This window comes from Myotis davidii, unplaced genomic scaffold, assembly GCF_000327345.1.
Source record: "Myotis davidii unplaced genomic scaffold, ASM32734v1 scaffold556, whole genome shotgun sequence".
Lineage (NCBI taxonomy): Eukaryota > Metazoa > Chordata > Mammalia > Chiroptera > Vespertilionidae > Myotis > Myotis davidii.
Window position 1 is genome coordinate 434618 of NW_006287671.1, and position 11653 is coordinate 446270.

Here is an 11653-nt window from a genome sequence, read left to right on the forward strand (position 1 = left end):
AAACTAGTCATATATGAAATGCTAAAAGGTATCCTTTAAGAAGAGGAAGAAGAAGAAAAAGTCAAATATACAAATTATGAACTACAAATACACATCTATCAACAAGTGAATCTAAAAATCAAGTGAATAAAATATCTGATGAACAGAGTAAACTGGTGAATATAATAGAATCAGGGTCATGAAAAGGGAGTGGACTGACAATTCTTGGGGGGAAAAGGGTGTGGGGGTGCAGGAAGAGACTGGACAAAAATCGTACACTTATGGATGAGGACAGTGGGAGGGGTAAGAGCAGAGGGTGGGGTGGGAACTGGGTGGAGGAAAGCTATGGGGGAGGGAGGAAGAGGAACAACTGTAATAATCTGCACAATAAAGATTTAATTAAAAAAAAATAAAGTGGCAGGTGGGAGGTGGGATGAAACCCCTGCTGTTGCGAACTTGCTGTGATGACACCCAGCCCATGGGATTGCAGCGGAAGCTGTTTTATTAAGATATAATTGCCAGATAACATCATGTAAGTTTAAAGCACACAGCATGATGACTTGACACATATATTGCAACATGCTTTCACTTTTTAATATTGAAAAAATATTGCTTTTGTAATCACAAAACGTTATTTAAAAATAACAAGACCTATCTTTTGGGACAGCAACAATGCAAAGGGCCCTGGGAACCAGTCAACCCAGCTTTGTGACTATTCCCCCACTCCCACCCCTGCAGCCTGGGACTCCTCAGGGAGACCCCAGCGGAGACCATGATCTCACAACCATGAAACCCCACATTTTTCTTTTTGAGGTGCGGGTGAACAATTTAAAATCTGTCACAATGTAAGTGGGATGTGCAGTGACTTCCCACCGACGATGACTTTGGAGGCGTGGAGACTGTGGAGGGGGAGTTGCAGGGTGTGCTCGCGGGAAGAGGTGGGCTGTGGCTGTGCTGCCAGCCTGTTTCTGCTCGGGCCAGGCTTTGTTCTGGGAAGCATTTCTTTAAGCATCTTGATGGCTTTGCCTATCACTCTGGTAAACTCCTCAGGGGCAGGCTTGATCAGTGACATTTTTCCTTAGTCAATGCCTTCCCTTAGGAGAGTACTCTCTAAGAGGCAGATAGACAGCACACCGTTTTCCATGCAAACATTAAATGACACTACACTGAAATCGTAGCCAGAAAGTTCTGTGTTCTAACCCATGAGTCCCTTCTCCTGGGTAGCTTAGAGAGGCTGGATGACACCTCCTGGATATGCAAACGAATGGATGGTGGGGCAGCTCCTCTAATTGTGCTTTGGTGGTAAATTTAGGATGAGGAAAAACAAAAGCAAGAAGAACCAGAGAGAAAAGATGGCTTGCAGCCCAGCTGGCATGGTTCAGTGGTTGAGCATCAACCTATGAACCAGGAGGTTACTGTTCGATTCCAGGTCGGCATAAGCCTGGTTGTGAGCTCGATCCCAGTGTGGGATGTGTAGAAGGCAGCTGATTAATGATTCTCTCTCATCATAGATGTCTCTCTCTCTCCTTCTCCTTTTCTCTCTGAAATCAATTTAAAAAAAATTAAAAAAGAAGAAGATGGCTTGCAGCACAATGACTTCAGCCCTGATTTGCAGGGTCATATCTTCCCTGAGGGAGAGACGGGGGAAGACCTGAGAGCACACTTTGTTCCTCAGTGAAATTGGTTAAGGGCAAATCAGATAATCCGGCCTGTCTAGCTGAGTCCCAGGACCTAGAAGGACCAGGCCAGCAAACCTGCTCCCAGACGTGTGGATTATGGCCATGATCTGCATGTTATTACTCAGGGTGAGAATGATGCTTCTTACAGAAGAGCCCTCTTTGTGAAAGGCTGCTTGTTGGTGTGCTTGGCAGGCTTTTTCACCCTTTTGATGCACTGTTTAAATCGGTGAAAAACCTAAATGCATAATGAGTAGAACTGCCAAGGGGAGAACTGGTGTTTACCTCGGTTGCGGAGCATCATCCCTGGCATGTTCTCTGGCAGTTCAGTGTGGGCAGCCAGGATCGTCCACTCAGCACAGTGATATTAACCAACACTGTTGGACTCCTTTTCACTATCGTGCTAAAATAATAAGGTGTCAAATGTAAGATCTTAAGATGTCAAATTAACCATATGATTTTTGTAGATCAATGTGGTGAAATGGCAGCAATTTCATAGAACTCAAGCTAGTAAGTGGTCTTTCCCTTCGTGGAGTTTAGACATGAGTTGGGAGACAGAAGTTTAACTTATCAACAGGTACATATGATTAAGACCTGGAATTCAGAGGCTTTTATTTTGAAGCCAGTAATGCATGTGGTGTTAGGAATACTGTAAGGTTTTTCCTGACTGCTTCCATGTAGATGAATCCATTTCTCGCTTGATGAACCATATGGTTCAATTTATAAGTCACAGGGGAAATCGACCCAATGACTATATGCAATTCAGTTTTATCTGAAAATGTTATTATCTGCCTCGACCACCGACGTTTTCCCCAAGAGTTGATTCTGCATGTTTTCCAGAAATAGCTGCACCCTCACGTGACCAAGCTTTATGCTGGGGTAGAGATTTGGCAGAACGTGCTGAAGCTCTGAGGGCAAGTCATGCAGGAGAGTTAATATTTGAGCCACTGCAGCGGATCTGGCACTAATATGCAGCTTCCCAAGCTCTGCCTCGGAGGACACAGTGCTCACTTGGAAAGCGCTGGCTGTGTTTCTTTTAACATCAGGCCCATTACTTTATTGTCACACCTTGTGACACTGGCTCAGGGTCTCCAGGGTCCAGGGAAAGTGACTTTTGTTCCTTCCATCTGGATTTTATTCAGTCACATATCCTAGTTGAGTGGCTGTGGCCTGGCAAGTTCTTTTTCAGGTTCCAAAGAGATTAGCCCTGGATCATCAGGGGTTGTTGTTTTTAAGGCTTTGCTATTGGAATAATCATGATGCTTCTCAGATAGTTTTCGTCCTAACTGCTATTGAGTTTCTGATACAGAGCTGGACTGATGTTCTCTCCTTGCTGGTGGTTCTCTACGCTCTAGGGTAAAGGAAAATCACAACTTTCCTGACATAGTTAAATAGAAAATCCACATTAGTCCAAACTATCCTGAAAGTCAGGTAACAAAAGTCTGGGCCTCAGTTCTGAACTGGCTTTCTGTGTTACCTTAGGCAAGTTCATTAACTTCTGGAAATATTAGTTTCTTCCTTGGGAAAATGAGGCCATTAAAGTAGATAACCTCCCAGTTACCATCTGACTCTAAAACAGTATGAATCTATGTAAAACCTTGTATATCATTTGGCTCTATTTAAATTATTCTATAATCCTTAGACATTCATTTTTTTTGTAACTAGTAAAAGAGAAGGTAGCTCAGAAATAGGAAGATTGGTAGGAAAATCCAGGTTTTAAAATGTTTATGGTAACTGAGTTATATGGAAATAATTTAAATTTGACTATTTTTAAAGATACTTTCATCTTTATAAGAAAATGTTATATGCCCTGACCAGTGTGGCTCAGTTGGTTGGGCGTTGTCCCATGTACCAAAAGGTTGCCAATTTGATTCCTAGTCAGGGCACATGCCCAGGTGGTGGGCTCCATTCCCTGTAGAGGCCATGCAGGAGGCACCTAATAGATGTTCCACTCTCACATTAATGTTTCTCTCTCTCTAAATATTAATAAAAATGTTTTAAAAAAGAAAATGCTAGGATAAGAAGGTTCTGGAGGTTCTGGAGGGTTGCTGCTGATAGCTAACGTTTCTCATTCCTTTATACATTTGATGCTTGGAATTCATGCAAACAGAAGGAGTCATTTGTGTTGGAATAAGTTCCTGGTCACCTTAATGTTCCTTTTTGTGCAGACTGACGAGGTGCCTATGGTACTGTCTTAAATAAGAGCTGAGCACAGAGGCAGAAGAATGGCATTTTCAGAATTTTTGTCACTAATTTAGGTTTAGGGCTGATGTTAACTGGAATATTTCAGTTTGTCATCTTGGACATCAGGCATCAATCAGTGCCGCGGCCGATTGTGAAGTTGGGGCTTGAGCAACGGCGATTCGTTCCGCAGTGAAATCTGGGTTTGAGCTTCCTTGCTGGTGACATCCTGCCACCTTGTGGCCAGCTGTGGACTTTAGCATCATGCATTGTCCCTAAGTGCGCAGGCTGCTCTGGGCAGAGCCTGGTGGAGAAGTAGCCTGTGACAGGCATTTCCAGGCCCGGAGATTCTGTGGGCTCTATTCACTACAGACTCTTCCACTGATCATCAAATGTTTGCATTGTACCCTCTCCGCAGAGGAGAGCCAATAATCCTTTCCTTGTTTAACAGTGCTCCCATAGCTGATGGGATGGCAGAAATAGAGAAAGATTAATGTTGGAAATGTCTGATCTTGGTTCTGCGTCTAAACCGATTTTTGCTTCAGGTAAGCCCAGATCTGGAGTTGAGGGGTGAGGTTCTTCCTGGTTCTGTCTTGGGAAGACCAACTCACCTCTCTGTCCTCAACTGATAGTTACAGCATGTTACCAGGGTTACAGAATGTCTGCACTGCATATCACAGCATCTGCCTGTGGTAGGTACTACCTTTATTCTCATTTTATAGGATTATTGAGGGTCAGAGACATTCTGTAACTTGTCCAAGGTCATTGAGGTGATATGTGTTAGAACTAAGATCCACCCTGACCGGTTTGGCTCAGTGGATAGAGCGTCCGCCTGCAAACTGAAGGGTCCCAGGTTCGATTCCGGTCAAGGGCATGTACCTTGGTTGCAGGCACATCCCCAGTGGGGGGTGTGCAGGAGGCAGCTGATCGATGTTTCTAGCTCTCTATCCCTCTCCCTTCCTCTCTGTAAAAAATAAATAAAAAATATTAAAAAAAAGAACTAAGATCCAAACCCCAGTGACGTGAGCCCCCACTATTAACCCCTGTCCTGTGTCTGTGAAAAAATGTAAAAACACCCACTTTACTGCACACAAGGAAGCTGCGTATGCAACTAAAGTGTTTTGTATTGAAAAAGATCTACCCAGATGTTGATCGACATTTTAAAAGTCACCATTGTTACTATTGTTATGCATGCTGTTGAGATTGTTGCCAATGCAGGCAAAATATTTCCATTTCCTAAATGGAAGAGAGCAGCGACTTCTTGGAAATATCCAGATGATTTAAAAGTTATTTGCAGTTGCTATTACTGGTGTTCTCTAATTTTCTCATTGGCTATAAAATTTCAAACAAAGCTGATCCTAATAAGAGATTCCTTTTGGAAATGAATTGAATATATGAATGAAAAGATGACTTTGGACCACTGCGGGTAACAACTAGACCAGAGTGATGAAGTTTTGAGGTTTGGGCCTGTGGCTAGGTGAATCATGCCGTTTGTTTGGTAGACAAATATCCTTCAAAGAGTGTGACTCTTGTGGTGCCATGGGATGGAAGAACATGACAAAAAGAATCCAGAATAGTGAAAAGTTTCAGTGCTACTGACTAGAATTATTGTTTTGTCATGAGACTTGCAGGTTATATAGCTACCCTAGAGCAATATTTTTCAAACTTTATGGAAGACCGTAGGGACATTGTTAAAATTGCAGTTACCTGGGACCCATTCCCCAGAGATTCTAATTTGATAGTTTGGGGCCAGCATTTTGATATACTGGACTGGAGGATGCCCATTGCTCAAAGTTTAACATTCCTGAATGGAGTTAATTAAATTTCTGTTTTTTTCAAAAGAGAACATGTCATTAAAAAATACAGAATTTGTTCACTTAGTAAATTATGTAAATGTCTGACCTCTATGCTGTACACCTAAAACTACTAAAACATTAAATATGAACTGTAATAAAAAAGTTAAAAAACAAAACAAAAAAGTATAGAAACATTAAAAGAAAAACACACACACACCAGAATTTGCTTTAAATACTAAATTGTCTAGGTTTCTGAAGGGTCCAGTTCTCCTCCCCCTCCCAATGTCTTTTGTGAAGCATGACTCTCAGACCCATTGCATACAATTGAATTCTTGCCTAAATGTTAATGATTTGACCAGGGGCTTTTAGCACTCTCTTGCAACTCTGGGCAATGTGCATGGCGGAATCATCCTTAGGTTCCTCCTCACCATGGCAACCAGTGCACACTGATCTCTGTCCGTTTCCAGGCTGACAACTCTACAGGGTCACCTGAGTCATAGCAGCAGGAGAAAGCTGCAGCTGGCTTTGGTGGTCCAAATGTCCTGGAAACAGGCTTTCAGTCTCAGGCCCCCACTTCCTCTCTGCAGTTTCTGGGTAAGAAGCTGTTTGGACTCTGGGAATTGGGGGCCTGAGAGGAAGAGGGTCAGAGGGGGATTCTGGGACATGAGCGGAATCGGTGGCAGATATGTGTAAATTGGAGCTGTCAGCTGGACCAGCAGGAAATAAGTATGAATCTCAGGGGAAGGGAATGAATCACAATTCACAAAGACAGCTTGAAATTTAGGCCAGGAGGTGAATTATAAGTTTTTCACTCTACGTGAAATATCAAGACACAAGGAAAACCTATCACCCTTTGCCTTTGTGTATTTGTGGGGGGCGGGGGAGGTGTGGTAAAATTAGAATTGGAGAGAAGGATGGTAGCCTTGAGTTTCTCCCAACATTTTAATATAAAAAAATGTTCAAACATATAGCAAACTTGAAAGAATTTAGAGTGAAACATACTAGTTAGATCCTACCATTAATATTTTTTAACTACTTGATCACATTTTATCCATCTGTATAACTCTCTGTTCCTCCATCAATGTATCTTTTTTAAAAAAAATATATTTTATTGATTTTTTACAGAGAGGAAAGGAGAGAGATAGAGAGTTAGAAACATTGATGAGAGAGAGACATCGATCAGCTGCCTCCTGCACATCCAGTCCGCAGGCCTAAGCTCTATCCACTGAGCCAAACCGGTTTCGGCTCCATCAATGTATCTTATTTTTTTGGATAGTTTTGATTTTAATATTCTGATTATTTTTTTATTTCTTTCCTTCCAATCCTGGCATTTATTCCCCTCCCTTTATTTGTTCTCATTCATCTATAGCCATCATCTTTAATGATACCGCAAAGAATGTGATGATAATAAAAATAATTATCATTTATTGAACATATACTATATGATAAGCATAGTGCTAGCCACTTTTCTTATATTATTATCTCATTATTTGTCAGAATGAGAAAGAGGTAAAAGTATCCCTCTTTTAATGATAAGGAAACGGAGTCTTAGAGATGAATGGCTAAACTAGAATTCAAGTCTGGTCTTACCTGACATGTTGCCTTGGCAGACCAGTTTCAGGGGGAATAACAGCCCTTGAGGTTCACCTTCAAACTGAATTAGTGAAAAAATTCACTAAAATAATCTCAAACCTCTTATCCAGATCATTGATGACCATTTTTCACACGTAAAGATGTCTTTAGTTCAGATCTAGTGGAAAGGCTATCCTTGGCTGGGAACCCTCTGGGTATCTGCTTTTCTTTGCACAAGAGTGAAGTAGGAGACATTTCCTTCTCTTTGTCATCATTGCTGAAATTTATCGAATTTTTCTATGGACCGAACATTCCACATTTATTTAAGTTTTAAGGCTAATTCTCTGGGTTAGATATGATAATCTCCATTTTAGATATTATAAGGAAGAGAAAGGATCTTTTCTTCTACCCTGTTAGGTTCTGGGACTGGGGCCCACAGATTAAATTAACAAAGAGATTAACAAAAGAAACAGCTCATATTACATGCATATGGGGGCTTCACAAGAAAGAAGTGAAAACCCAAAGAAGTGGTTAGATGTGGAGGCTCATATCTCATTCTAACAAAGATTGTGAAATAACAAGACAAAGGGAGTGGGGTTAAGTTGTAGGACGTGAACTGTGCTTCTAGGCGCAGTAAATTGTGGGAAGGTAAATATATGGGAGAAACTAATGAAAGAAAGGGGGAAACATCCATAGTGGCCAGCCATAGGAAGTAGGTTAAATTATAGTGAAGTCATATAATGGAATGCTTTGCAGCCATTTAAAAGTAATGTACAAGAATATTTAACAACATGCAAAAGTGTTCATGATACATCGGAGGTTGAGGGGAAGCTGGCCTCAAAATATATCACACTGGTGTTAAACACACACCACACACACACACACACACACACATTAAATGACTATACATTACAGATTACTAGCACTAGTTATATTTTTGTAATGGGGTACGGGGAAGTTTTAACTTTCTCCTTAACATTATGAATATTTTTCTACAACCAAGGATTAATTACGTTTGCAATGAAGCATCTTATAAAAGTGGTAGAGACAGAATGCCTCTGAGTGCCTTTCCCAATCCAGTTACAGCGGCTGACCCTGGGAGTCACCCCTAGAACAGGGATCTCTGCCTCGTCCTCCCAGGGCCATCCGGCTCTGGCCAGTTGCTGCGGGAACTATCTGGATCTCTGCTCTGCTCCTCACTTCAGGGTAAATACCTAAACCCTGAATACAATTCCCCTCAAGAGCATTCCTGATATTATTGGTAAGAAGGAAGAGAGAGTATTTTAGAAATTCATGTTACTTTCAGGTCATCTAGAAGGCCAGTTTTAGATGAAATTTTGATTGAATCCTTTCTGAATACTTCAGTAACTTGAGAAAGAAGTTTTTTGAGTGTCCAGCTGCAGCCTCCTGTAGGCACATGGCCGCTTTTGAGAATTCCAGAGTCTGTTGCTATGGAAACAATAGTCAAGTCACGCTGACAGGAGAACTCCTGAGCCCCGAGAACATCGTGTTTCCTTCTGTCTGAGAATTAGTCTTTTGTTTCACACAGGTGCTTTTAAGAACTGGCCAGCCATTCCCATAAATGAGATTACATTTTTTGTAGCTCCTAAGTAACAAAATGTTCAGCTGATGGATGCTTTTGTATCTTGCGAGCTGCTGGAGCCAAAATATTATATGATCAGAGCTCATCTCGCGTGCACGCCGCGGTTGCCCACAATACTTTCAAACTATAAACTTCTTTCTTACATTATTACTTATATTTTTAAAAATTCAAGTTTCTGCACTGTAGCCCTATGACGTCAAATGCTAATGTAAAGTAGATCTATTGGAGATTTAGAAAAGCCAAGTGAATTTTCTCAAAACACAGTAGAGCCGAGACCGGTTTGGCTCAGTGGATAGAGCGTCGGCCTGCGGACTGAAAGGTCCCAGGTTCGATTCTGGTCAAGGGCACGTACCTGGGTTGCAGGCACATCCCCAGTAGGGGATGTGCAGGAGGCAGCTGATCGATGTTTCTCTCTCATCGATGTTTCTAGCTCTCTATCTCTCTCCCTTCCTCTCTGTAAAAATCAATAAAGTATATTTAAAAAAAAAAAAAACACAGTAGAGTGGAAACGCCATTATGTGGTGTGTAGGAACAGATTAATCACCACTCTTTTCAACCAAGAATGACCGTACAGGTACTCCAGCTTCCCTGTTATTCTCTTTCAAGGCTCAGTTATCACTGACCTTCCAGTTTGTGGCCCGAAGCCAGTGATCTTGAAAATACCTTTGAAAAACAACGTGTGAGTAAAGAGATTCAGCTTGATGATGAGGGAGAGAAAGGGCGTTAAGGAGCAAACCTCAATGTGGGCAAGCCACACCTTTTTTACCTTTCAATTCACATTTCCTAAACTTCAGATATTCTGAAACACCTAAGCAATGTGTGGTAAATAGAAGTTATTTTCAAAAAATATTTTTGCAAAAACTGAAAATAATCTAAATGTTCATTAAGAGTAGAATGGATACATAAATGGTGTTATATTCATACAAGGAAATAGTACTCAGCAATAAAAGCAGAAAGACCTACTGGATAAAGTTTGAATACACTGTGCTGAATGAGAAAAGCAAGAGTCAGAAGAGCATGTGCTGTATGATTGCATTTATACGAAGTTCCATCTGAACCTTCCAGAGCTAATCTCCAGGGGAAAGAAAATGAATCAGGCTAAACTGGGAGGACAGAGCGAGATTGACTGGGAAAGGGGCACCGGGAACTTTCTAAAACAGTGGTTCTCAACCTTGGCTGCACATTAGAATCACCTGGGAATCTTTTTAAAATCCTGATTTCTGGGCCTCATCCTCCGGAAATTCGGTTTCTTTGATATGGGGTGGGGTCACAACATTAGTAACAAAGAAACAGAATTTCCAGAGGATGAGACCCAGAAATCAGGATTTTAAAAAGATTCCCAGGTGATTCTAATGTGCAGCCAAGGTTGAGAATGACTGTTCTAAAATGAAGGAAATGCAATCCATCTCGACTGGGGTGAACTCACACACATGGGTGGATACATTTGTCAAAAATCATCAGACTGTACACTTCAATTCTGTGTAGTTGCTGTATATAAGTTATATCTCAATGAAAAAAAAAGTGTATTATATAGTCTTTCTCTGTGAGGCAGGCTTCTAAGTGCTTTACATTGAATTAACTTATTTAATTGTCACAAAAGTATGGGAGAGAAGATACGTTTATTTGCATTTTACAGATGGGGACACTGAGATAGGTAGAGAGGTTATATCAAAGGTAAAGGGGCCAGGATTTGAACCCTGGTAGTTCCACTCCAGAGCCGAAATCTTAGCTGCTGAAGTAGCAACCAGCTGGTTGTTTTCCATTCCTTGAAAGAACTTTTCCAAATGTGATAGCAGGACAATGGCTCAGATAAGCAGAAGGAATCTGGTTACGGGTAAATACTCACATTCACGCTGGCTGTTGGGATGTTTTTAATGATTCCATTTAGCTTCAACAAAGACAGCACTACTAAATAGCAGGCTGGCCTTGCAGGTAGATGATCAGAAGGACAGTCTCCTGAACTTCGTTTGCTAATTACTGTACAGCACAGTTCATGTAGGACAAGCCAAACCCTGTGCCTGCCATTACCAAGAGATGGAAGGTGAAGTGCTTCAGGCTTTGAGCTTGAAAGAAGACTCACCTGTGCTCTCCTCGGCAGCACACATACTAAAATTGGAATGATACAGAGAAGATTAGCAAGACCCCTGTGCAAGGATGAGATGCAAATTTGTGAAATGTTCCATATTTAAAAATAAAGATGACTCACCACTCCAGTTTGCTAGTTATCACTTGTTGTATTGTTTATTATACAGAGAAAAATTAACACTGAGGCTGACTTATGGTAGGAATGAGATTGAAGTGGGAGGCAATTTCCAACTTCTCACTTGCATAGCCTTTGCAATTTTTATGAGTGTGTAATTTTGATGAGATTTTTAAAAGTTTTCAACAGTGATCTAATCAACTGTCTGCTTATGTGAAGGCTAGCCATTTTGCAATCTTCATTTATTCATTGAATAAACGTTTACCAAATGTCTACTAGATGCCAGATCCTAGGTACTAGAGATACATAGGAATGAGTAGTCTCGTGGTCAGACAGACATGTGCGTAAACAATCAAACAATGAGGTGGTTACTCTGCAGTTGAAGGGATTTAGATTAGACCAGGGATACTGCCCCAACTCTGCTGTTAGCCATCGGTTTGGTGGCTCTACATGTCTGGGGGCAGGGAGTAGGGGGGCTGAGGGGAGTTAAAACATTTCTGAATGATGTAGGGTTCTACAATTCTCTTATCTAATCTATTAAAAGAGAAACATGCAAATTGACTGTCCCTCTGCTATGCCCCAAGCCACGCCCACCAGCCAATCAGAGCGACTATATGCAAATTAACCCAACCAAGATGGCGGCTGG